Here is a 24,191-nt window from a genome sequence, read left to right as displayed (position 1 = left end):
ATAAATGCCACCCACTGAACCCAATAATTTGCTTTAAATAACACCCTACCTAGCATCTTCCAGATGCCTCTGGGTCCAAACTTTTTTTTTCATATATTTGAATTAGAGGGACTTTAATAAATTACATATAAATCTAAGATGAAACACAGCCTTTACAAAGAAAAGTATCTTTCCATTACCTCCTTCGTGACGACAGTTTTTCATAAAGGGAAAATAGATTGTTAGAGTACGGAACAGGCAATTAGTTCCAATGTATAGTTATCATTAATAACCACTCATAGTAAAAATTATAATTTGGTGTCTATTAAACCAGTGCCCGGCACACACAGTAAATGCTCTGTCAAACATCTCATTTAATTCTAACAACGACTATCAAGAGGTTTTCTTGCTGTTTCTGAATTTTACCAACATCTTCCTGAGCTTCCTTTCTCAGAAGAGTCCATAACTGAGGAAGGGAGCTCTCCTTGAGACATCTGAAAGGCTCACTGCTGAGGCCTTCCAAAAGGCAAGGGGTCTGGTGAGTCAGCCAGAACACAGCCCAAGAAGAGCCAGAGGTGATCGGCCTCAGAGAAGATGCTCCTATCTTCACAGGATGGCTGCTGGGAAGTTAGGGGCAAATCTTGGAGAAGAAAGACTTAGTCTCCACACAGACACCATTATCACCACTGCAATCCACCCACGTCATATGCTCCACTCATCAGAGAGTCCATACATCAATGTCTGACATGCCGTCAGCAGATGACTTGAGTCATCTGAAGCATGTGGAAACTCTGTGTCCAACATTATGAGAATGTGGACACACAGGCCAGCCCGGGACCAAAATCCCTTCACACCATGCAATTTAGACCCCTCCAAGAGACATAACCTAGCTTGCAAGTAAATCTGTTAAGGCTTTCAGGTGTGCCTTACCATGCATTTGAAGAATTATTTTTCATTTATGAGCTGTACATTATCACTTTGTGTGCAGCCATCATATATAAGATGCACAAAAATAATTGATTACTTATGAGTGACAGAGTAATTGGCACTACCCTGGTTATTCAGCTATTTTTATGCATTATAATTACCAGCTTCAGTACACTAGACAGAATTTAATGTTCTTGAAAATTAATATTATTGAAGGACTTGATACAAAAGCATGTAATATTCTTAAATTAAAAACTTGTCACACACTGATCGAGTCTCACATTGTTGGCTATTTATCAACATTTTGTTTTAATCACTTCAAACCTTTTTATCAAGGTACAGAGCCTGGAGCTTATGTCAATCCAGTACAACTGAATTCTAGTAGCTCATAATCTAAGCTAAAGTTTGCCATAATAATATTACATATTTAATGTTTTAAAGACCGAGATTCTTTTGTCTACTGACCTGCATTGTAGCTATGAGTTCCCTGAAAGAAAAAAAAAGAGTCATTTATACATGATCCTAATAGGTGCCTGGTGTGCTAAGGCTGCATGAGATATATTTAAAAAACAGAATAATAGGCAGCCAGGGTGGCTCAGTGCTTTAGCGCCGCCTTCAGCCCAGGGCCTGATCCTGGAGACCCGGGATCGAGTCCCACGTCGGGCTTCCTGCATGGAGCCTGCTTCTCCCTCTGCCTGTGTCTCTGCCTCTCTCTCTCTCTCTCTCTCTCTCTCTCTCTCTCGAATAAATAAATAAATCTTAAAAAAAAAAAACAGAACAATATACAACAACAACGCCTGTGAACTCACTAGAAGAAATTCCATTTTCTGCACTAGGTCTAGCTGTGAAACAGGAGAGACCCTGACCAGATAAAAGACATGCTTGTGAAGTTGGATGGGCTCCTAACTGCATGTCCTCCTGCCCAGGTGAGAGTACCAAGACAGGTATCTGTCATTACGCTTTTGATTGAATAAAGAGAAACTTTCCCTTTAAATGACTTAATCCCAGTCTCCCAAAATGCTTATTACTTCCAGAAACCTGCTTTTCTCTTCAGTGCTGTGATAAATTTCTGTTTACTGCAGTCTCTTTCTTTCCTCTTTTATTCTATTTGCCTTTGTATTTTTAACAGCACAAAAATTTTTGCCACATTGCCCACATCCCGTCTGAGCTGCCAGGCCACACTAGCCATCTGCGTGCGGCTTTCCTGACTATTCTCTCTCCTGAATTCATTTTGCCTGATCCTTCCTTCCCAATCCTATCTATCTTTTTTCTCTTCTCAGCAGTTAGCTAACATATGGAACTATATAGGGTGCTTAAACACTTAATTCCTAAGTGTTTACATAGTACTTTTAGTTGCTTGTTCCTAATGCAAGAACCAGATTCGTAGGCTTTTTTAAATCTTATTACTTTCTTTATAATAATAATTAAAGTTATGTTTTACTCCTGTGGCTCACGAATTGCTTTTTTATTTCTGTTAGCAGAAGTCCCTTAATAGAAAATGATTTCCCATCCCCAGTATAGTGGCTTAATAGATATATATCAAAAAATCATAGAACATTTTACTATTATTAGTTTTAAGAAAATTAAAGTTAGAAAAGGCAGGGCTAGAATCAATTTTAAATTTAAAGCCAAAATTCTGGGCAGCCCGGGTGGCTCAGCGGTTTAGCACTGCCTTCAGCCCAGGGTCTCATCCTGGGGTCCCGGGATCGAGTCCCACGTCAGGCCCCCTGCATGGAGCCTGCTTCTCCCTCTGCTTGTGTCTCTGCCTCTCACTGTGTGTCTCTCATGAATAAATAAATAGAATCTTTAAAAAATAAAGCCAAAATTCTAATATTTCTTCACAATCACATTAATAGATTAACATAATTTTAAGTAATGGGCTATACTGTTCTAATATACACCAATTTAATAATCAAAGTAGTATCTGCCAACCACTAACTCCCATAAACTTGTATTAAAAATGTTTATTACCCCCTACTGTGTATTTAAAAAATCAAAATGGATTATAAACCTAAGATTTAGTTCTTACTATAATTAATAAAAATTAAAACTATGTATTTCACTTAGAATTAAAACTATGTATTTCACTTAGAAGGAAATAAGAGGATTAAATCTTTGTGACCCTGGATTGGGAAATGTTTTCTTATGTATGACAAAAAAGTGTAAGTGACATAAGAAACAGGTAAATTGGACTTCATCAATATTAAAAACTTTGTGCTTTGGAGAACACCATCAAGAAAGCAAAAAGAGGGACACCTGGGTGGCTCAGTGGTTGAGCGTCTGCCTTTGGCTCAGGTCCTGGTCCTGGAGTCCTGGGATCAAGTTCCATATCAGGCTCCCCAGGGGAAGTCTGCTTCTTCCTCTGCCTATGTTTCTGCCTCTCTCTCTGTGCCTCTCATGAATAAAAAAAATTTTTTAAAAAGGCAAAAAGGTAACCAACAGAATGGGAGAAATATTTGCAAATTATATATCTGATAAGGGTCTACAATCCAGGGTATACAAAGAACTCTTAACACTCAACCCAATTAAAAATGGGCAAAGGATATGAATAGCTATTTGCCCAAAGATGATATACAATAGTCAATAAGCACATGAAAAAATGTTTAATATCATTAATAATTAAGGAAATACAAACCAAAACCATCATGAGATATCACTTCACACCCACTTCACAACCCACTAGGTTGACTATAATGGAAAAGATAGACAATACCAAGTATGGGCAAGATGTGGAAAAACTGGAGCTCTCAAACAGTGATGGTTGGAATGTAAACTAGGGCAGCCACTTTGGAAAACAGTTTGGCAGCTTCCCAAAAATTTAAACATAGAGGGACACCTGGGTGGCTCAGTGGTTGAGCACCTGTCTTCCACTCAGAGAGTGATTCTGGGGTCCTCTTTGCATGGAGCCTGCTTCTCCCTCTGCCTGTGTCTCTGCCTCTCTCTGTGTCTCTCATGAACGGATAAATAAAATCTTTAAATTTTTAAAAAAAAAATTTAAACACAGAGTTACCATATGACCCAGCAATTCCACTCTTAAGCACATGGCCCCTAAATATGAGAACATACATCCAACAGGGCACCTGGGTAGCTCAGTTGGGTGAGCAAGGGACTCTTGATTTCAGCTCAGGTCATGATCTCAGAGTCATGAGATCAAGCCTTGTGTGGGGCTTCACATTCACAGGAGAGTCTGCTTGAGATTCCCTCTCCTTCTCCCCCCCCCCATTCACACAAATGCTCAATCGGTCTCAAGTAAATAAATATTTCTTAAAATAAAACATACATCCACACAAAAACTTATACATGATTGTTCATAGCAGCATTATTCACAATAACTAAAAAGTAGAATAACATAGGGATGCGTGGGTGGCTCAGTGGTTCAGTGTCTGCCTTCAGCTCAGAGCATGATCCGGGGGTCCTAGGATCAAGTCCCACATCGGCGGGCTCCCTGCAGGGAGACTGCTTCTCCCTCTGCCTATGTCTCTGTCTCTCTGTGTCTCTCATGAATAAATAAATAAAATACTTAAAAAAAAGTAGAATGACACAAATATCCACTGATTGATAAATGAATACACAAAATGTAGTATATTCATGCAATGGAATATTTTTCATCCATTAAAAGGCAATGGATTCATACTACTACATGGATGAACTTTGAAAGCATTATGCTAAGTGAAAGAAGCCAGACAAAAAAGGCCACATATTGAATTATTCCATTTATTTATGTGAATAGACAAATCCATAGAGACAAAAGCAGATCAGTGGTTGCCAGTGGTTGGTGATGGTCCCACAACTCTGTGAACATACTAAAAAAACCACTGAATTGTATGTTTTAAAAGGATGAATATTATGATATATAAATTATATCTCAACCAGCTGTTATTCCTAAGTGCTTACTGACAGAATGTGCTTTGTGTGGTCATCAGTGAAGGACAGGACGTGGGGATGGGGAAGTGTCTAAGACCTAGAAGGGATAGAATTCCATTCAAGGACACCAGTGTCTTCAACTGGCCTTCCTCCTTTTTTTCTTTAGTCAATTCAGAAAATCAGTTATTTGTTGATGTCACTTTAGGTGAATTAACTTCTCCTGACCTCCGTTTTTCTAAGGCATTCAGCCCCCGGAGTTAGCACCTGGACATTCATTCCCAGCACACACTAACTAGAGTCAGGGCAGCTACTGTTTTACTCCCAGCTCTACCAGATGGGAGACTTGGCTCATGGTATTTAACCTTACCAGGCCTCATTCGTCCTCACTGTAAAAAAGGGGGTTATTTACACTCACCTCACAGACTATTGAGAATGAAACAATATACATTTATTGGGATCCTTGACAGGACTAAGCACTCTGCAAATGCAGCTGTTTTTGGCTCAAAGGCTCCTTCCAGTTCTCAAAGTCTCTTAGATATCCAATGGAATTACAACTTATGTAGTATATGTAGTAAAAACAGTGACTCCACTTCAAACAGTTGAGAAGGTTGTCATAATTCAGTGAAGTATGAGCCAAAAAAGATGGAATGTATAGCAAGAGTTGTTTAGTCAACAGAAGAATATAAAACTTGTCATTTTTAGCATGCATAATTATAAACTGTAATTCTAAGGAACTAATCAAATGAAAACTAAAGAGGAAAATAGTAACAAACATACAATATGACTTAAGTCAACTTGACATAGAGCATTAAATAGTAAGAAACAGCTGAAGTCCTCTTGTCATTCTGTACAAGCACTGACATTACAATGTTGTATACTTGATGCTTTTTTCCATCTTATGCCAGTTGCCTGATTACTCAGAGAAAGTAGTTTCCATAATCTGGCTAGATCCAGGGCCATGACTTTCTTATACTGCAGATTGTTCTGGAGGGTTACACAACTGATAGATGTGCAAGTATAAGTCTATGTTAAGCTGTGGTGACACTGTTCTCTCTGCCCCTTACATTCTGAGTCAGAGAGAAGACACTTTGACAATGGCATGGGGTTTCTTCCTCCTCATTTGGATGCCTGCATGCTTGGAATGCTATTTCTTAGACTGTCAAGCAAACATTGTCATCATTTGCAAAATGACAAAATTATAGGGATGTCTCCTCTGACTGCTTTGATGGACTGACTTCCAGCTCTCCAGGTACTTTCCCTTTCCCTCAAGCACCAATTTATCTAAAAGTTAATTACCAAACATTATCTCTCCTACTGAGCTAGCCCAGCAGTCTGAGTTGAGAGTGAGGAAAGGGGGGAATCATAGAAGTGACCCTCTAGTTTTCTCAAAAAATCGAGAAAGTAATACTAAAGGAGAGCCTTAGTACTGACAACAACAAACTCCTACAAGAAAAATCCCTTACACTTAGCTGCAACATGGTCTCATTTCATTTTTAAAGGAACACGTGCTACATTAAGAAACAGCAGCCTGTGATTAAATCTAGAGCCATTCAAATCCCTCCAAGTCTGTGAACATATAGAATAAAGAACATACTGGTGTTTACAGGTCAGCCCCTCAGCCAACATGGGAGAAGAGGGGAGCAGACACACACTTCAGATAATCATTTAAAACTTACTAGGGTTTCTACAGCAAGCTCGTCCTTCTTCAATGGTGTCCATGGGGAAAATGGCAATCCATGAACACAAACAAATGACACATTATCCTGAATCATAATTTTAAATAAATGAAAATGATACCATCCAACAAATTATTCCATAGTACCGGTAACTGTTAAATTATGCAGGTCTCATCAAGACAGCTGACATGTACAATGACATTTAGAATAACATTATTCCATTTTAGTCTTGTGTTGCCATTTGTGAGACTCCACAATTAATGCAACCTACCATGGGTTACCATCTTGACAAACTGGAATATTGCACGTATGTGATATAGGCACTTAATAGAGAAATTGATTCAGAAAAGGGAACCAAAATAAATTCTACAAAATCTGAGGCATATTAAAATAGAAATATTTGGCATTCAAACAGATGACCTATATAAAACCTATGCATTTGCATACTTTTTTTGAAAGGAAATGAACTCCAGAGCCAGATGAACTGAATTTATACCTTGATTCTGCTAAGCTGCGTGACCTTGGGCAGTTTAACTTTTCTGTGCCTCAGTTTTCTTATCAGTAAAATGGGACTAGAAATAGCACCTATCTCATAGGCTTGAAAGGTGAATTAAATGAGTTAACGAGAGTAAAATACTCCGAACAGTGTCTGGTACATGGGAAGTACTGCATAGGAGTCAATTGTTATTACATCTACGGTACTAGAGGTGGGGGCTCCAGTAGGGTACCATTTTAGCATGAAAGACTCAAGTGAGCCCCTTGGCGTGGCACTTCTGGATCCTTGGGCCCCAAAAGTCCAACCTGATTTCCTGAACCAACAGATAAGCCCTTCCATTAGCAATGTAAGGGGGTATTCATGAGTTCTCTTTTGTCCAGGTACCTTCAACTCTTAGAAAGAACATGGCCTGGATCAGCAAACATTAATTAAAAGATGCCACAGCAAGAATATTCATGCATTACCACATTGTGGAAAATTGTGATACAGTAGAGTCTACCCATAACAATAATATTTATAAAGCAGTTTTGACAAGTCAGAAGGCACTTCATGGGGATGCCTGGGTGGCTCAGTGGTCGAGTATCTGCCTTCAGCTCAGGGCATGATCCCACAGTCCTGGGATTGAGTCCCACATCGGGCTCCCTGAGGAGAGCCTGCATCCCCCTCTGCTTGTGTCTTTGCCTCTCACTGTGTCTCTCATAAATAAATAAATGAAATATTTTTTTTAAAAAAGAAAGCACTTCATGATCCAATCATTATTATGAGCATTTGTTATCTCTATACTATAAGAGGTACAGACATAGAAGAATATCAAGTTGAACTTACATCAACTATATCCTAGAAGTACTCCTTTTTTAAAACTAAATATCCTTGATGTAAGTAAGTATTCTTACTTACAACTTGGCTTTGGGTTTTGTTATTGTTGTTGTTTAGGTTTTTTTTTTTTTTTTAATTTTCCAGTTCACTGTGTCCTCTTTTTCTGTTTTTCACCCAGCCCCTCAGAAGGCTTTTCCCAGCTCACCACACAGGCTGACTACCCTCTGAATGTAGAACCCCAAAATCAAATATCCAGACCCAGTAAGCACTGGAATCGTAAGTAGTTCCCAATGTTTTCACCTCCTTTTATTTTCTTTCCCCACAAAGTTTTAAAAGATTTTATTTACTGAAATGCAATCACTGGCTCTCCATTTAATTGTTGAAGGATATCTAAGTTGTTTCTAGTTTTTAGCAATTGCAAATAAAGCTTTAATTAACATTTGTGTATAGTTTGTTGTGTAAACATAAGTTTTCATTTGTCTGGGATAAATGTTCAAGGGTGCAATTGCTTGGATATATGGTAGTTGTATGTTTCATTCTATAAGAAATTTCCAAACTGTCTTCCAGGGTACTGTGCCATTTTACATGACATAAGGGTGATTCATTTTATGGGTGCCAGGGTGGCTCCATCAGTTAAGCATCTGCCTTTGGCTCAGGTCATCATCTCAGGGTCCTGGGATCAAGCCCCACACCAGGCTCCTGTTCAGCACAGAGTCTGCTACTCCCTCTCCCCGGGCCCCTCTCCCTCAACCCCACTCATGTTCTCTCTGCCGCAAATAAATAAAATCTTTAAAAGAAAAAAAAGAGTGATCCATCTTATCCATATCCTCACCAGCATTCAGTGGTGTCATTATTTTTCGTTATAGCCATTCTCATAGGCATATAGTAATATCTAATTGTGGTTAAATTTGCATATCTCTAATGAATAGTGATGTTGAACATCTTTTCATGTGCTTATTTGCCATCTGTATATCCTCTTCAATGAAATGTCTGCCCATGCATTTTGCCCATTTTCTAATTGTACTGTTTGGTTTTTCTTATTGAGTCTTAAAAATTCTTTATATATTCTAGATGCTAGTCTTTTATCAAACATGCGGTTTGCAAATATTTTCTCCCAGTCTGTAGCTTATCTCATCATCTTCCATAGTCTTTCACAAAGCAAAAGGTTTTCATTTAGTGAGGTCCAATTTATCAATTTTTCCTTCTATGAATCATGCTTTTTGTGTCAAGCTTGAGAACCCCACAGTAGCAGTCATTAAGGTGACCACCAACTCATCCAGGTTTGTCCAGGACTTTCCTGGCTTTAGCACCCAAAGTCCACATCCTGAGAAACCCCTCAGTCTTAGACAAACCGGGTCAGTTGCTCACCCAAACTGGAACCAATGGAGTCTTGCCCCTCTTTTGCACTAAAGCAGTGTTAGCTGAGCAGTGGAGGGGCTCATGTCAGAGAGATGTCTTAGGACTTAGAATCAGGATGTGATATCACTGACACATGAGTAGCTGAAGGGAACACATGGTAACTCTGCCCTGTCCTCTCTCCTACAATGGGCTCATGTTCTGGAAAGGCAGGCTGGCAGAGACACTTTGGGCCAAGGATGCTCAGTCCCTGCTGCACTAGATTCCCCTGAAAAGCACTTCAAAACTAATGACTGAGCCCCATCCCAGATCAGTTAAATGTGCCTCTCTCCAAGTGGGAGTGGGGCTCAGGCATCTATTAAAAACTCCCGAAGTGATTCCAAAGTGCAGCTAGTGTGAGACTGTCCCTCTGCTGCAGCCTCCAGGAGTACAAACTGCTTGTGGACACGGATGAGAGCTATTTGCCACCACTGCACCCACAGCACCCCCACAGTGCCTGCATATAGTAGGCATCCAAAAACATTTAATAAGTTTGTTAAATGAGCGAATAATATAGAAATGATAAAAGACTAGTACCAAATATCATTTACTTTGTCTCTCCAGCTTGGAACTGGAAGATAAAATGAAGTGCAAGATCAACGGAAGGATAAGCCTCCCCAAAACTAGACTGTCCCCGTCTTTCCCAATCTCCCGAAAAGTTACTGGAGTTGAAAAGCCAAGAAGCCCCAGATTGCTTCGATGAACATTTTCATCCCCACCACTTTACAGATGGATAATTTGGCTGTGGGACAGTGAGAGCTGTACCTCATCTCTATGTGAGTTAAAAATTCAGACCCCTCTTACCCCCCACCCCCCGCATCAGCAGCACCAGGGAGCTCATTAGAAATGCAGATTTTCAGGCCCCATCCCAGAGAAACAGAATCACAACGTGCATTTAAAGAAGACCCCAGGTCCTCTGCAGCTCCTTAAAGTGCAAGAAGCCTTGTCTAACCCAAAAGACTGAGAAGTCCCAGTGGGGAAGAATCAGCTAGCTGTGCTCAGCCCCTGGGAGAGTGTGTGAAAGGAAGAGACCGCCAGAGGAGGGTGGAGGAAGGGGTGGAACCCACCCTGAGGCCAAATCTCAGAGCTTTTTGACCTTCACAAAACCCCCAAAGCATCTAAGGACCTGAATCCTTAACTCACCAAGTCTAAACCTGGAGCAGGTAAACTGACACAGCAGGGGAGGACAGCCTGTAGATGCTCAAGAGGGTTTATATTTGCCTCCTGAAGGATCTGGGTGAATTTAGGGCCCTGATCAGTTATTAAGTATCATCCTGAGATAGATCAAAGAATGTGGCCCCCTCTCTGAATTACCCTGCTGAGGCAAGCTCCTCGGGAGCTTCAGTTTGCTCAGGGAAGCAGGGTGGGTGGGCCTCCTTGCTCCCTCCCCCACGTGGCCGGAGTTCTGTAATTCCCACATGACGTCCACTGTGCTGGGCAATCCCCCCCACCCCCACTCCAAGTACCAAGATCTCTTAGGAACCCTCCCCTGAAATGCTCTGTCTAGAAATTAGTTAGCCCACGGGTATCCTCACCAGCCCTTGTGGTGGGAAGCGGTTATTTTCATTTCCTTCATTCTAAAAGCAGATGGAAAGAAGTGGCTGTGGTTTTTTCCTTTGTATAGCAGGAGGACTTACACCTGCAAGGAAGTTAATTAATTAATTATGCAAATTCCAGATACCTTTTTGCAACTTTCTCCAGATTCTAATATCACCTACGTGTCCTTCCCTGCAGAGACAAGAGCAGAAGTTCACGGAGAACAGCCTCCAAAGCGGGGTGAACATTAAGGGAAAGGCTAAAGCCTCAACTCACTCCATCCAAAACACCTCTCTGCCCTCAGTGTAACCTGACCACAGCTACACATGCAGAGAAGCACAGAATGGGTGCTCTCAGCTAGAAACTGTGCTGAAATAATTATGCTTTGCCCTTGATGAAATTACTTAAACTACTTTCTGCTTCACAACATCATATGCAGAAAACATTTTTCATGCCTGGGCCATGGCCTGAGGCAGTTTTTGCATTCTGCATCGGGAGGAAATTGATTAATGTGAATGTTTTAGCTGTGGTTGTTGTTTGTGTATAAACTTTTGTTAAAACAAGTACGGCAGAATAAATGACCTTTATGTAGACACCTATTAAGGCACTAAAAGGCTTGGCTACATTCATCTGAGACGCGTACACATAACGAGTGGAACAATGAGGGGATCAGCAGCTGCAAGGGGTTGAATTGAATTCTTCAACAATGGAAAAGTTTTTCAGACCCAAATACCAGCAATCAAAGAGAATTTTTGCAGATAATCCGAGAGAAAGAAAATAATAAAATAAAAAAAAAATGCTAGCCAACTTTGCACCAGTTAGCATAAGGCTGCCATCTGAAACATGTCAGCTTAAGAGCAGACCGTACCACCATTCTTTTGCCCAACTGCAGTATTCAGAACTGTTTCCCCAAATAATCCCAGATGGCATGCCACAAAATTTCAATTCATTTTAAAAGCTTTCTTTGCTGTTATTATGTGATTGAAAGTGCAAAAGCAAGTTGCCATTCTCATGGCACTATTTGCATTGGCTATTATCCCCTAAAATCCCCTTTAAACAGCTACATTGTCAGCCCATAGGCCTCATTTAGAACTACAAAAAAGCCCAGATTAATTCGATCAAAGAAAGAGCCAAGTACAAAATGCACTTTTCAAACTGTATCAGAGTGGGTTCGCTTTACAGATCGCTTCGGGGCAAGAACCGCAGGGGAAAGAAAGCCCTGAAATAAAGGTTGGTTACGAAGCGAAATAACTAGGTTTGGCTCCTTCTCTGATTTATTGGAGCACCTCAGGGCGAAATCTCCAATTAAAAATTCTTCGAGGGAAAGATATTTAAATATAAATGCTGAAACAGACCCCCACAAACCGCAGCATCCCATTCGCACCCTTGGCTCTCCGCCACCATTCTCAGGAGGCCGCCGGACGCCTTGCCGGGGACCCGGGTCGGCGTAGGCGTCCCTGAAGGCGCGAACCGCACAGGAAGCCAGAGGGCTTTGCACCTGCAAACGTCCCCATCCGACTGTTCTCGCCCCATCCCCAGAGGAAATGTTTTTAAGTTCCCGCAAGAAAAGAAATGGCTGGAAAGCAAAAGGAAACGGTGATGACAACATTTCTTTCCACTAAACAGAGCAGCTTAAGGATTCAATGAGGTCGAATTCCGGGCTTAAGCCCGCTGCCAGCACGTTTCTGCAGGCGGGCTGGCGGCGCTGGCGGGCAGTCGCAGGGCCTGGCGCTTTTCGTTTTCGTCTCACCTGGGGGTCTGGAGGTGGGGGAGAAAGCTGGGGCGAGCCGCGCTGGAGCTGGGGTCTCTTAGGGACGCTCCATTAGTTTCCTAGGCAGGGCGAGCAGCGTCCGCGTCGGCTGGAGCAGGTGCGGCGGCGCGGCGGCCGGCGGGCTCCGTCCCTCTCCGCCCGGGCTGTGCCCTTCAGCCGCGGCTTTTGCGCGCGGACAACATTTTACTGGGGAGGGAACCGGCGGCACCGAGGTAGGGCGACGGCCGTGCGCAGCCGGGACCGCGCCGAGCCCGAGCCCGAGCCCGAGCCCGAGCCCGGAGAGGGCCGAAAACGCGGGCAGCTGCAGTCAGGCTCGTCCAAGCCCTTGGCGGGAGGGAGGAAGGAACCCGGAGGACTCCGGCCGCTTGTTGCGGCTCAAGCTTCTCCTCCGGGGAGGGACGAACCCAAAAGTCCCGAGTTGTCTGCCCTTCCCCAAGCCCACCCTGGAAACAAAAGGACACCGTGCTGCTGTAATCACATCTCACAGAACGGTCAGAAAGGGCACGCTTGGCCCTAAAACACCAGTCCTGAACTTCTTGGCCGCATGCTTAGCCAGAAACGCACAGGGCTGGTAAGTCCTGCAGTTGGCTCGTAGGGGCTCGCCACCCCCAGCAACCAAATCCTCATCGTCCTGAGAATTGTCTAAAGGAAACAGATATGGATGGAAAACCCCATATTGGATGCTACTGGGCCTCCCATCAGGAAAACAGAGGAAGAAGTAAATGGTGAACACTATGCGGGAAAGAGAATATAGAACCCAGTTGTTTTCCGTGAAGGAAAACATTCCATCTTCCCCCAGATCTTGCCCTGATGGTCCTAACTTTTAACTACAGCAACACAGTACAAAGAAAACCCGTTCTGGTTTTTTGAGACCTGGATAAACTAAACTTCCCGAAATTCTGCAAACCGAAACCTGGCCAGCAAAGACAACTGCCATCTGTCCATTCACTATGAGACCAATGGAGTCACGGGAGAAAACACACCCAGGGTGATTTCTCTCTAGTGAGTTTCGGCAGACTGCTCACAGTTGCAGGGAAATGTTTCCTGTGACTGACTCCCTGTAGTCTCCTGGAGCCCTATCTGAAAACACAATTACTCCCTTGTTTGATGATGAGTCAAGAATATTCCAAGCAAAATAAGAAAGGACTATCAGCGCCTTCCTTGTTATCACCACTGCCAGCATTCAGACACCCAAGGTGATCCCATCAGGACTCACAAGGACATTTTTTAAGGCAAATTCTTTGAGGCATTTTATTTTATTTTATTTTATTTTATTTTATTTTATTTTATTTTATTTTATTTTGAGGTGGGGGGGACCAGCGAGTGAAGGAACAGGTGCCATGGTACATTGTAAAAATCTCTATCAAGGCTCTGTTAGGAGATTTGAATTCTGGTTCTGGCTCTGCCCCTAACAGAATGACCTTGGCTTAGTCATTTTCCCTCTCCAGATCTTCCTTTCCTCATTCATAAAATAAGGCTAAACTAGATGATTTCCAAGGGCCATCCCAAAAATAACATCAAAGAGTGATGAGAACATTCCTCTGGAGAATCCAGACCACAGTAATACAAATGCGTTTCTCATATCCTATGTTTTCTATGTAACAGAATAGCCTCACTACCACAGGTTGGACTTGAAAGTTTTGGGGTTTTTTTTAAATATTTTATTTATTTATTTATTCATGAAAGACACAGAGAGGCAGAGACATAGGCAGAGGAGAGGCAGGGTCCCTGCAGGGAGCCTGATTCTGGACTCGATCCCAGGACCCCGGGATCACGATCTGAGCCAAAGGCAGATGCTCAACCACTGAGCCACCCAGGCACCCCTGGGCTTGACATTTTTTCTCTTAGCCTTCTAGAGGCTCTGGTCATCCCTAGGCTATGCATAAAAATTAACTGCAACCAGGTTCCTTTGAAATTAGCCACAGTTTCTGGCAATTTGCTGCTACAACTGATTCCTAGTCTGAATCCTCCACAGGGAAGCCTACTTGACCTATCTGTCCATGGGGCCCGAGCTGTTAGTCTTCTAAAAACAGTTTCTATGTTTTCTTCAGTCAAATGAAAAACAGGATGCTTTTTTTTTAAATTATTTGACAAATATATCTCCTAAACTTTTTATATTTATAAAGGGGAACTCTTGGCTTAGTTATAAATATTTCCATTACAAGTATCCGTAACCATGCATTCATTCAAGAATTGAATTCTTGGGATCCCTGGGTGGCGCAGCGGTTTGGCGCCCGCCTTTGGCCCAGGGCGCGATTCTGGAGACCCGGGATCGAATCCCACGTCAGGCTCCCGGTGCATGGAGCCTGCTTCTCCCTCTGCCTATGTCTCTGCCTCTCTCTCTCTCTCTGTGACTATCATAAATAAATAAAAATTTAAAAAAATTAAAAAAAAAAAAAGAATTGAATTCTTGACCATGCAATTTGCATCAAGCACTATTCTAGGTTCAATAAATACAAGAGTGAAAAAGAGTAAGTGCTCTGCTCTCATGGAACTCACATTCAAATGGGGGCCAAGAAGAGACCACAAACAATCAAAAATAAGATTAGTATAGGGTGTTGGGACAGGAACCGGGTAGGCTACCCTGCAGCAGTGTACTCTTCAGAAGACCTAGGGAGGAGAGCACTCTGGGCAGAGGGAAGAGCTAGAGACAGAAAGAAAGCCAGTGTGGCTAGAATGCAATGGTGGAGGAAGTGAATGGTGTGAGATAAAGTGAGAGAGATAGGTGCACGCCAGACAACTTACGTGATTGGATTTTATGCTAATTATAGGAGGGAACATATCAGAGAGTTTTAAGCAGGGTAGTGACATGATCTACCTTCCATTTTTAGAAAGTACTTCTGCTCTGGGAAGAATGGATTCTAGGTGGAGCAAGTATAGAAGGGAGGTTATTTCAATAATACAAGTAAAGGTAAAAGTGGCTTCAACTGAAAGTAGTGGTGAAGTAAGCATTTTCAAGACATGTCTTGGAAGACTTATTACTGGAGCAAATGGGCATGAGTCAAGGAGAGGACACCAAGGGAAAGAGAGGAACGAGTATAACTTCTAGATGGGAGAATTGAGCAAGTCTCATGGGGTGGGAGGAATTAAGAGTTCTGGTATGGCAATGTTAAGTTTGAAATGCCCTATTAAATGTGTATGTGGGAGTTGGGCCCATGATATTGGAACTGCAGGGAAAGTTCAGGGATCTGATGAGATCTGTAAATCACTGGGATAGGGTCAATGACAATCATAGTCAATAATTCTGATTAAGACCCTTCATCTCACAGATAAATGTAGCAGAAGCCCTCCAACCCAATTCACTTTGGATATGTAGTTGGTTAATTAACATTCCTTTCACACGCTACAGGGCTCTTGGTTTCAACTGAATCCAGAATCCCTTGTTCTGGACCCAGCTGCCACAATCTACCTTTGTGCCCATACCCTACATCTTTCACATAGACCTCCAGGTTTTTCCGGAGGACCTCCCATTGGGGAGGCAGACCTGCCCACCCACATATACATGTATATATTGCCCACATATGTGCAATTGGGAAGTGTGGGGAAACTAATGCCCCCTGGGGTAGGTCTTTGACTGAGGCAAAATGGCAGCTGACAGATAAATTCTTCCTTCCACTAGATTTTATGAACTGAAAATAAAATACATCAAAGCCTGTCAGAAAATGACCTCTCAATGAAAATTGAGAAACCAGGGGCGTCCAGGTGGCTCAGTCGGTTAAGCATCTGCCTTCAGCTTGGGTCATGATCCCAGAGTCCTGGGATCCCACCCCACAACAGGCTCCCTGCCCAGTGGGGAGCCTGCTTCTCCCTCTCCCTCTGTAGCACCCTCTGCTGCTCCCCCTGCTTACCTTCAATCTCTCTCTCTCTCTCTCTCTCTAATAAAGAATAAAATAAAAAATCTTTAAAAAAATATTGAAAAAAAATATTGAGAAATCAGTCATTCTTTTTAAGATTTTATTTTTAAGGAATCTCTACACCAATGTGGGGCTCAAACTCACAACCCCAAGATCAAGAGTTGCACACTCCACTGACTGAACCAACCAGGCACCCCCAGAAATCATTCTCAGATCCAAGTGGAGGCCAGTTGATTAGTGCATGCTCATATTTATTCACTATCCTCTCTTGCTTCATTACCCTTTTCCCCTCATTGTTCTCCTGGGATTATATTCAGAAAGGAAGAGTCCAGGTGGAGATGCAGCTGCTCTGCCACCTTATCACTCAGCAGATCTGGCAGTGCTAGAAGCCACGCTAGAGGCCCTGCTAGAGGCGGCTGTGATGGATAAGAATACTGTGTGGAGTCTCAGAAAGCTTCAGTGGTAAAGATAGCACAAAATACTAGGGTTAGAGAGCAAAGCCACATCATCTATGGCCAAGAACTAAACTAATTTCCATTTGAAAAACAGCTCCTGGGGCACCTGGGTGGCTCAGTGGTTGAGCTCAAGTCTGCCTTTGGCTCAGGGCGTGATTCCGCAGTCCCAAGATTGAGTCCCGAGTCCCTGCATGGAACCTGCTTCTCCCTCTGCCTATGCCTCTGCCTCTCTCTCTGTGTGTGTGTCTCAAATAAATAAATAAATAAATAAATAAATAAATAAATAAAACCTCAAAAAAAAAAAACAAAAAACAAAAAAAACAGCTCCTGGTGTGCCACTGGGTCCTAGTAGAGATTGATTGACCTCGGGATACCAACTGGCTATGCAGATAAGTATGAGAATTGTCCATTCACTGGATATGATTAGATTCACCGAATCATGAGGTCAGCTTCTCACTGAATCATGAGGTTAGGCAAGTACAACAATCCACTAAATGATGGAAAATGAGGTCTGAGTAAATTACGTGCACAGGTCATCCAGACTCCCATTCACCTGTCTCAATGGCATCAATATCTCTTCCTCAACTCACTCCCATAGACGCACGGAGGATTCTTTAATACCAATTAACAGAGAGAGAAAGAACTCAAGCCTGGTTCATAGATGGGTCAATAATAATATATTGGTACAAAACCAAAATAAAGCAAAAAAAAAAAGGCAAAAAAGATTTTAATAAAATAAAAGACTAATAAAAATTAGTGAGGAACAGACATAAAAGAACTGTGATGAAGGGAACTTCTCCCTGTAGGCAGACTTCTGAGCATTGCACATGGTCACCCGCTTCAATCTGGGATGGCCTAAAGTACAGATACACATAGATTCCTGAGCAGTGGCAAAGAACGGCCTATTTGGTCAAGTCCTGAAAGGAACAAGATTGGACTTTGGGGAATAAGAAGGTCTGGGGAAGAGGTATGTGAATGATCTATGGAAGTTGACACTAAGTGTTTAGATCTTTGGGTCCCATGTAAATGTCCACAGGAAGTGACCCTCTCAGATAAAGCTCTCACCAACCAGATGGACAGGGTGACTTGTTTTACAGACATGAGTCGACCTTTCTTTCTTGGCCACCATAGTGATTGTACAGTTGACCCATGCTTTATCCACAGCCTCATCCAAGCTACCATGGTAGGGTTGGGCTACATGGCATGAATTACTTACTCATCATTAAGATTGATGCAGCTAGTCCCACTGCTTAATGCCCAACCTGCCCTGAGCAGAGACTGACACTGAAATATTTATTAGCATAGCACTATTCCTTAAGGAATGACACATATCACTTCCACCTTAGATGAGGAACAATACTTGTTCTTTCCAGATGTGACATCTGCTTGAGTTAAGGTTTGCCTTTTGTCTCCACAATGCTTCCAACAGCACCACCAGCCAGGGTTTACGAATGCCTGTTCTGTTAACATTATATCACATGGAACATTGCCTCGGACCAAGGAAACCACTTGGGAGAAGAGAAAGTGTAACAAGGGACACATGCCCATGGACTCCACTAACTCACATGTACCTCATCACCCTGAAACATTCAGGCTAATAGAAAGTGTAATGGCGAGTGGAGGTGGGGGAGCAGAGGACATTGGTGGGGGTGGGAAGCAGGCTGCTGAGAACCCATCGGGATAGCAGGGAAAAGAGGAGAGACTGAACACACCATGAACAGAAACTCCAAGCCCCCATACATGTGCTTCACTATCCCTCAGACTTCTCTTACAAAACACACATTCAGAGATAAAATTATTAAGAATGTCAAGACAGCAACTACGGAACGTTAAACCCAGGAGTCAGCCCCTCCTGAGCTCAGGGTTCTGTATGGGTTGCCTGCCCAGGAAGCCAGCCCTAGTGCCTATGGGTGCCTACACGGGGTGTAAACAAATCAGCACTGCACAGAGCAAACTTTTAACCAATGGAAGAGGGGAGGCAGCAAGTAAACTCTTTTCCCTCTTTATCCTAGATATACTGCCCTGAAAAGCAGCCACTTATATAGCTTCTCAGAAAGTAGTCGTATAAGATCAAGAAATCCCTCATTGCTTGCAAGTGCAGGCCAGCTCGTACTGGCACTTTTCATACAAGCGCCCCTCATTCCTTGCCTCACTCCCCTTTCCTTCATCCTGCCTGGGTTGTATTCCTGATTACAGCAATAGCACAGGAGCCATTTCCACCGGCTCTGCATTCTGCATTCCGGGTAACCCAGTGTAAGACAAGCAGCTAACTGAAAAAGGAAGGAAGCAGAGAATGTACTTCAAATATTTTATTTTAATTTAAAAGTTTAGTTTTAATTTAAAATGTTATTTTGATTTAAAATGTTTAAGCATGCATTTGTTTGCTACTTCTCCAGAGGCTTTTGGGTTTTTTTCAAGCCCGGATCCACAGATTGAAGTTCTATTTTATCTTTATTGACTAAATCACAACCAAAGCACATCATTTACATCTTATAGCCTTGATTTATTTAAAGTAAAACAGTAATTTAAAGACTCTGTTCAAGCAACTTGAATGCATAATTCCTCTAAATTTTTATAGATTTTTTTTTTCTGGCCTTTAACAGTTGCCCCACCAAACTGAACATTATTTTAGTGAGGACCAGTGCTGGTTTTGGCAGCACATAAACTATTCTAGTGAGTACCTATATTAAGTCCTTGCAAAGACATTCAGTTTAATTTCATAGTAAGAGTCCTTTTTTCAACTACTCTTTTGTGGGTTGATGTTATATTTTATTAAATTACAATCACAAGTACATTAAGTATAAACAAATTTACACTCTTATAATTGTAAAGACAATCAGAAATACAGTATATATACACAGGTTTCAGGATATAGATAAATATAACATTCAGCTCAGCCTACAGTGACAGAAGGCTGCGGTGTCCTCAGATCAGCCTCAAAGAGTATCCCCAGACAGCAGCAGCAATGTCTTCTGGGAGCCCCTTAGAAATGCAAAATTCCTAGGCTCCATCCCAAACTTATAATCACAATCTTAAATTCTCCAGGTGATTCTTACCACAGGCAAGTTTGAGAACGACCATTCTAGAATATATAGTTTAGTAGGCAGGAACATTTATATGATGGGCAACTAGCACACATCACTGAGGAAGTGGACAGGACCCCCCCCTCCCTTTTTTTAAGATTTTATTTATTTGAGAGGAAGAGAGAGCAAGAAGCAGCAGGGAAATGAAGAAGCAGGCTTCCACACCAAGCAGGGAGCCCAATATGGGGCTTGATCCCAAGACCCTGGGATCATGACCTGAGTGGAAGGCAGACACTTAACCAACTGAGCCACCCAAGTGCCCCTAGTCAGGACCCTTAATTTCACAAGGTCATTAATTGGAGGTCAGTTAAAAGAGCTTCTACTGTGTTTTAGTTAGAATTAGCTTTGACTTCATAGAAACAAAACCCAAAACGACAGCAGTTTAGTTATATATATATATAGTTATATATATATATATAGTTATATATATATATAGTTAATATAGTTATAGTTATATAACTACTGATATATAGTTAACACTACTGAAATGTATACTTAAAAATGGTTAGGGGGATCCCTGGGTGGCGCAGCGGTTTAGCGCCTGCCTTCGGCCCAGGGCGCGATCCTGGAGACCCGGGATCGAATCCCACATCGGGCTCTCGGTGCATGGAGCCTGCTTCTCCCTCTGCCTATGTCTCTGCCTCTCTCCCTCTCTGTGACTATCGTAAATAAATAAAAATTTTTAAAAAAATGGTTAGGATGGGAAATTTATTTTTCTTTTTTTACCACAGTTTTAAAATGAATATATTAGTTAAAAATTTTAAAACAGTGGCTTAAGTAAATACGAAATTTATCTTTCTTTCATCTAGAAGAAATCTAGAAGTAGACAATGCATGACTTTTTTGACACTCCACTGAGTGACCAAGGACCCAAGGTGTGTTCAAGCCCACTCTCCACCATCTCTAGTGCCGGTCCCTCCTCCTCATTGTCTGAGAGGGCTGCTAGAGCTTCAGCCACTGCATAGCCATCCCAGGCAGCAGAATGGAGCAAAGAAAAGGACAGGGTACTTCCTCCCCCAACGCCATTTTGTGGGGAGTGTCTCCTTGTATAATAGTCACGTGGGCTTGCCTAACTGCAGGGACCTTAGCAAATGTCTTTGAGCTTGAGGCACAATGTACCCACTTAGATATTGAGATATTCTTTCTAAGAGGGAAGAGGAGAATAAATACAGGGAGACAATTAGCAGTCTCTATAACATATTGTGACTATAAAATCATGTGGGCCATTACTCCAACCTCAAATGAAGGAATCTCTCATAGAAACATTTCTAGACATTGGTGTAGTAAAAATATATGTAAATCCAGCTCTCTTTTGAGGAATAAGGATTCTCATTTTTCATGAGATTTTAAAAGGGAAAAGGGGGAGGAAAAATACTTTCACCAAGGCCTATTACATGCCAACCAAGGTGTCTTTGTATCTGTCCTCTCATTGATTATCCACCAGCAGGTGTGGCAGGAGGTCTGACCTTCTGTAATAGGGTGGGCTAGATTTGATCCTGTTAAAGAGAAAACTCACTAGCCACTTTTTGATAGGGAGACAGGGAAATGGAGGGATCATGAAAGAGTTCCTGTAGGTCAAAGCAAGGGACATGACCACGCCCAAATTCTAGCAGGTGACCAAGTGCCTGGGAAAGCTGGAAACAGTCACTAAGCTTGAGGTTAGAAAGAGGCTCCTTGACACCAGATGCAGTGTCTCGCTGCCTTTGTAATTAGCGTCTGGCCCACAGTCCCTCACACCAAGGAACCCAGTACATATTAAGTTGAATTGTTCACTGATTGTAGTTTAAAAATCCCCTCCAAATCTCTCACGCGAACTTTAATCATCTTTCTGAAACCACTCTTCTCCCAAAAGAATTGGCTTCTGCAGCATTTCTTCCTCGAATTCACCTAGGTAATGAAAATGTAAGAAATTGCTGAGAATCTGGTTCTGCCCCACTCCGTCCACACTGCCTGCTGCCCAGGGGAGAACTCCCCCAAACAGCGTGGGGACCAGTCCTCTAGTGGAGGAAACACTTACTTTGGTTTTCAGGCTGTGATACAATTTCATGTGTCAAAATCCTGCCTGCCCTTTTACAAGGCAGTAATAACAGATGTTGCCATGGGAATTACATTTTTCCGATGATTAGATTATATGGCGAACTAATCGCTTTTGCTTTTATGAAGAATAAAGTGCACTACCACACAGCTGGAGTTGTTATTAGCAATTGTCAACTAAATAATGTAAGCGGTGCTGTTTGTGCAAGTCCCTAATTACTGCTGGGATTTGTACAGTAAGATAGAATTAATGATCTTTTCTGTCATATCTCTTCTTTAATGTGATGACTTTTGTGAGCTTCCTCCTTCTAATTGCATAAAACAAGGAAAGCACTCTGCTAAGAAAAAATGGGCAACTAAATAATGATGAGTCAAAATCCACCTAATTAAGCCATGAGTGCCAGAGCTGAGCCCAGAGCTGCTTAGGGGCACACTTCTAATCATTACTGGATGTCTCAAAAACAAACTGTGCATGAATATACCAAGGGAAACGGCCAACATTATCCACCCAAGCATCTTCATCCACACATTCCAGCATGTTAGCATCCTTAGTGATGGAATAGGATGACTTCACACCATGTTTAAAAATAAACTTAAAAAAATAAAAAATAAATAAAAATAAAAATAAACTTTATTATGTGGATTCTCATCCCATCTCCCCAGCGTACTTCTGGACCCACAGACACTTTAAGTTTTTTTTTTGTGTTTTTTTTTTTAATGGCCATTGGACCATTGCAGACTTTTGATCTTTCCCGTGATTTCATGGAGGTGTTTCCTGGCCTAGACTCTGACCCGAGGTAGCTAAAGTGAGCCACGAGGGAGTACAGACAAAGCTCGGGACCATGACTCACACAGGAGGTTCGAGGCTCATCACCCTGCTGAGGTATGCCAAGAGCAAGGGCAAAAGGACATCATTATAGAGAAGAAGGGCAGAGCTTCATGAATAAAGGAGATTAAAGACAGCGGAAGAGTGCTTTTCTCTCCACTTAGGAGACTCTGAAGGGCTCAGCCTGGTCTGAGGGCAACACCAGGTGACCAAGAAGAGTAGCCTCTAAGTCAGGGCTAAGATCTGGAAAGCCACTAAGGTGGCTGGAACGAGCTATTAAACACATTATACTTTAGCCTATGATTTCCTTAAATGTGTATTTTTGTGCCCTTAAACCACCTTCTATCATAATAAAAGTTAGCATGGACAAGCTTTGACAATCTACTGATTGCATCATTCCTACACTCAACACATGTAGGAATTTTACTTTGCATGAGTTTTACTTCCTTCAAACTTGTTCAATATTTATCTTTTAAATCTTCATGAAAACTCTTTATGACTTCTTTATTTCAATAGAGGGCGGGTCTGTGGCTCTAGCTGAGGGAAGACACACATCAATCCAGTGCTTAGAAACACCCTGATTCACAAGTGGCTGGTACCCCCCATGGGGAAACCTTGCATTGACCTATGAAGCTGGAGCTCAAGGAAGAGTCCTGAACTGGAGCACAGGTTTAGGGGCCATGTGGTGGGGGCAATCAGTTAGGAAATTGGATGGTCCCCCAAGAGAGTTGTAGAGTGATGACAGAAGATCAAATACAGAACTCAAATGAACTACAACATTTTCAAGCAAGTGGGGGAGGCAATTAAGTCACAGAGATACGAAGAGAGGAAGTCAGAGGAGAAAGAAGAAAGAGGTGTTGCTTTCTAGGAGAGAAGTTTGGGAAAGGGATGGTTCATAGTGTCCGAGACTGTGGCCACACTATGACCATCATGTGGTCAGAGGTCACAATGATCAAGCAGATCTAGGATCTGAAAAGAGAGGCATGAATGATCTGAAAAATTTCTGCATGAAGGTGTGGGATGGGTAACCCCTAGAGAAGAAAATGTGGGCATATCCCATGGAACCACTGGGCAAAGTTTTTAGGAGGAATTTACACCTTTTGGTTCTTTCAAATAATGGGACAAAGATTTCACAAGGAAATCCCATGCAGGCAAGCCTTCACTGTGGGGAGTAGAAGGTGGGGGTAACCTATATTATCATCTATACTAATTACTCATAAATTTTTGGATCATGTTGGGGCTCACAATTATAAGGCTCCAGCTTCAGGCTTCTGGCCTGCCAGGGACCAGGAATCACCCCAGCTTGAGGCCCGCCAAGCGTAGCTGGTGCTATACACCCTCCCAGCACCATCCCCATCAGATGTCTGGATTTCCTTAGGCCGCCAGAACAGAGAACCACAAGCTAGGTCACCTAAAACAGAAAGGTATTCTCTTTCAATTCTGGAAGCCACAAGTCCCAAATCAAGTGTCGGCAGGGCCA

General features: G+C 42.3%; 1 protein-coding gene and 1 long non-coding RNA gene across 3 annotated transcripts in view; one reads left to right on the top strand and one right to left on the bottom strand.

Annotated features, from left to right (window-relative positions):
* ZNF800 (zinc finger protein 800) overlaps positions 1–12,945 on the bottom strand; it is a 147,381-nt gene extending 134,436 nt beyond the window's left edge. For both annotated transcript variants that reach the window (XM_049093383.1, XM_049093387.1), the window contains exon 1: positions 12,440–12,945. The gene's annotated coding sequence lies outside the window, so the exon portion shown is untranslated. The remainder of the gene's footprint in view (positions 1–12,439) is intronic.
* On the top strand, positions 7,932–11,277 carry LOC112675040 (uncharacterized). Its single transcript, XR_003145729.3, has 3 exons — positions 7,932–8,034; positions 9,718–9,929; positions 10,888–11,277. It is a non-coding gene; the product is annotated as an uncharacterized LOC112675040 (long non-coding RNA).
* Positions 12,946–24,191: the final 11,246 nt, after the last annotated feature.

This window comes from Canis lupus, chromosome 14 (assembly GCF_003254725.2).
Source record: "Canis lupus dingo isolate Sandy chromosome 14, ASM325472v2, whole genome shotgun sequence".
NCBI lineage: Eukaryota > Metazoa > Chordata > Mammalia > Carnivora > Canidae > Canis > Canis lupus.
Note: the sequence above shows the minus strand (reverse complement) of the source record. Positions and strands in the feature narration are given on the sequence as shown.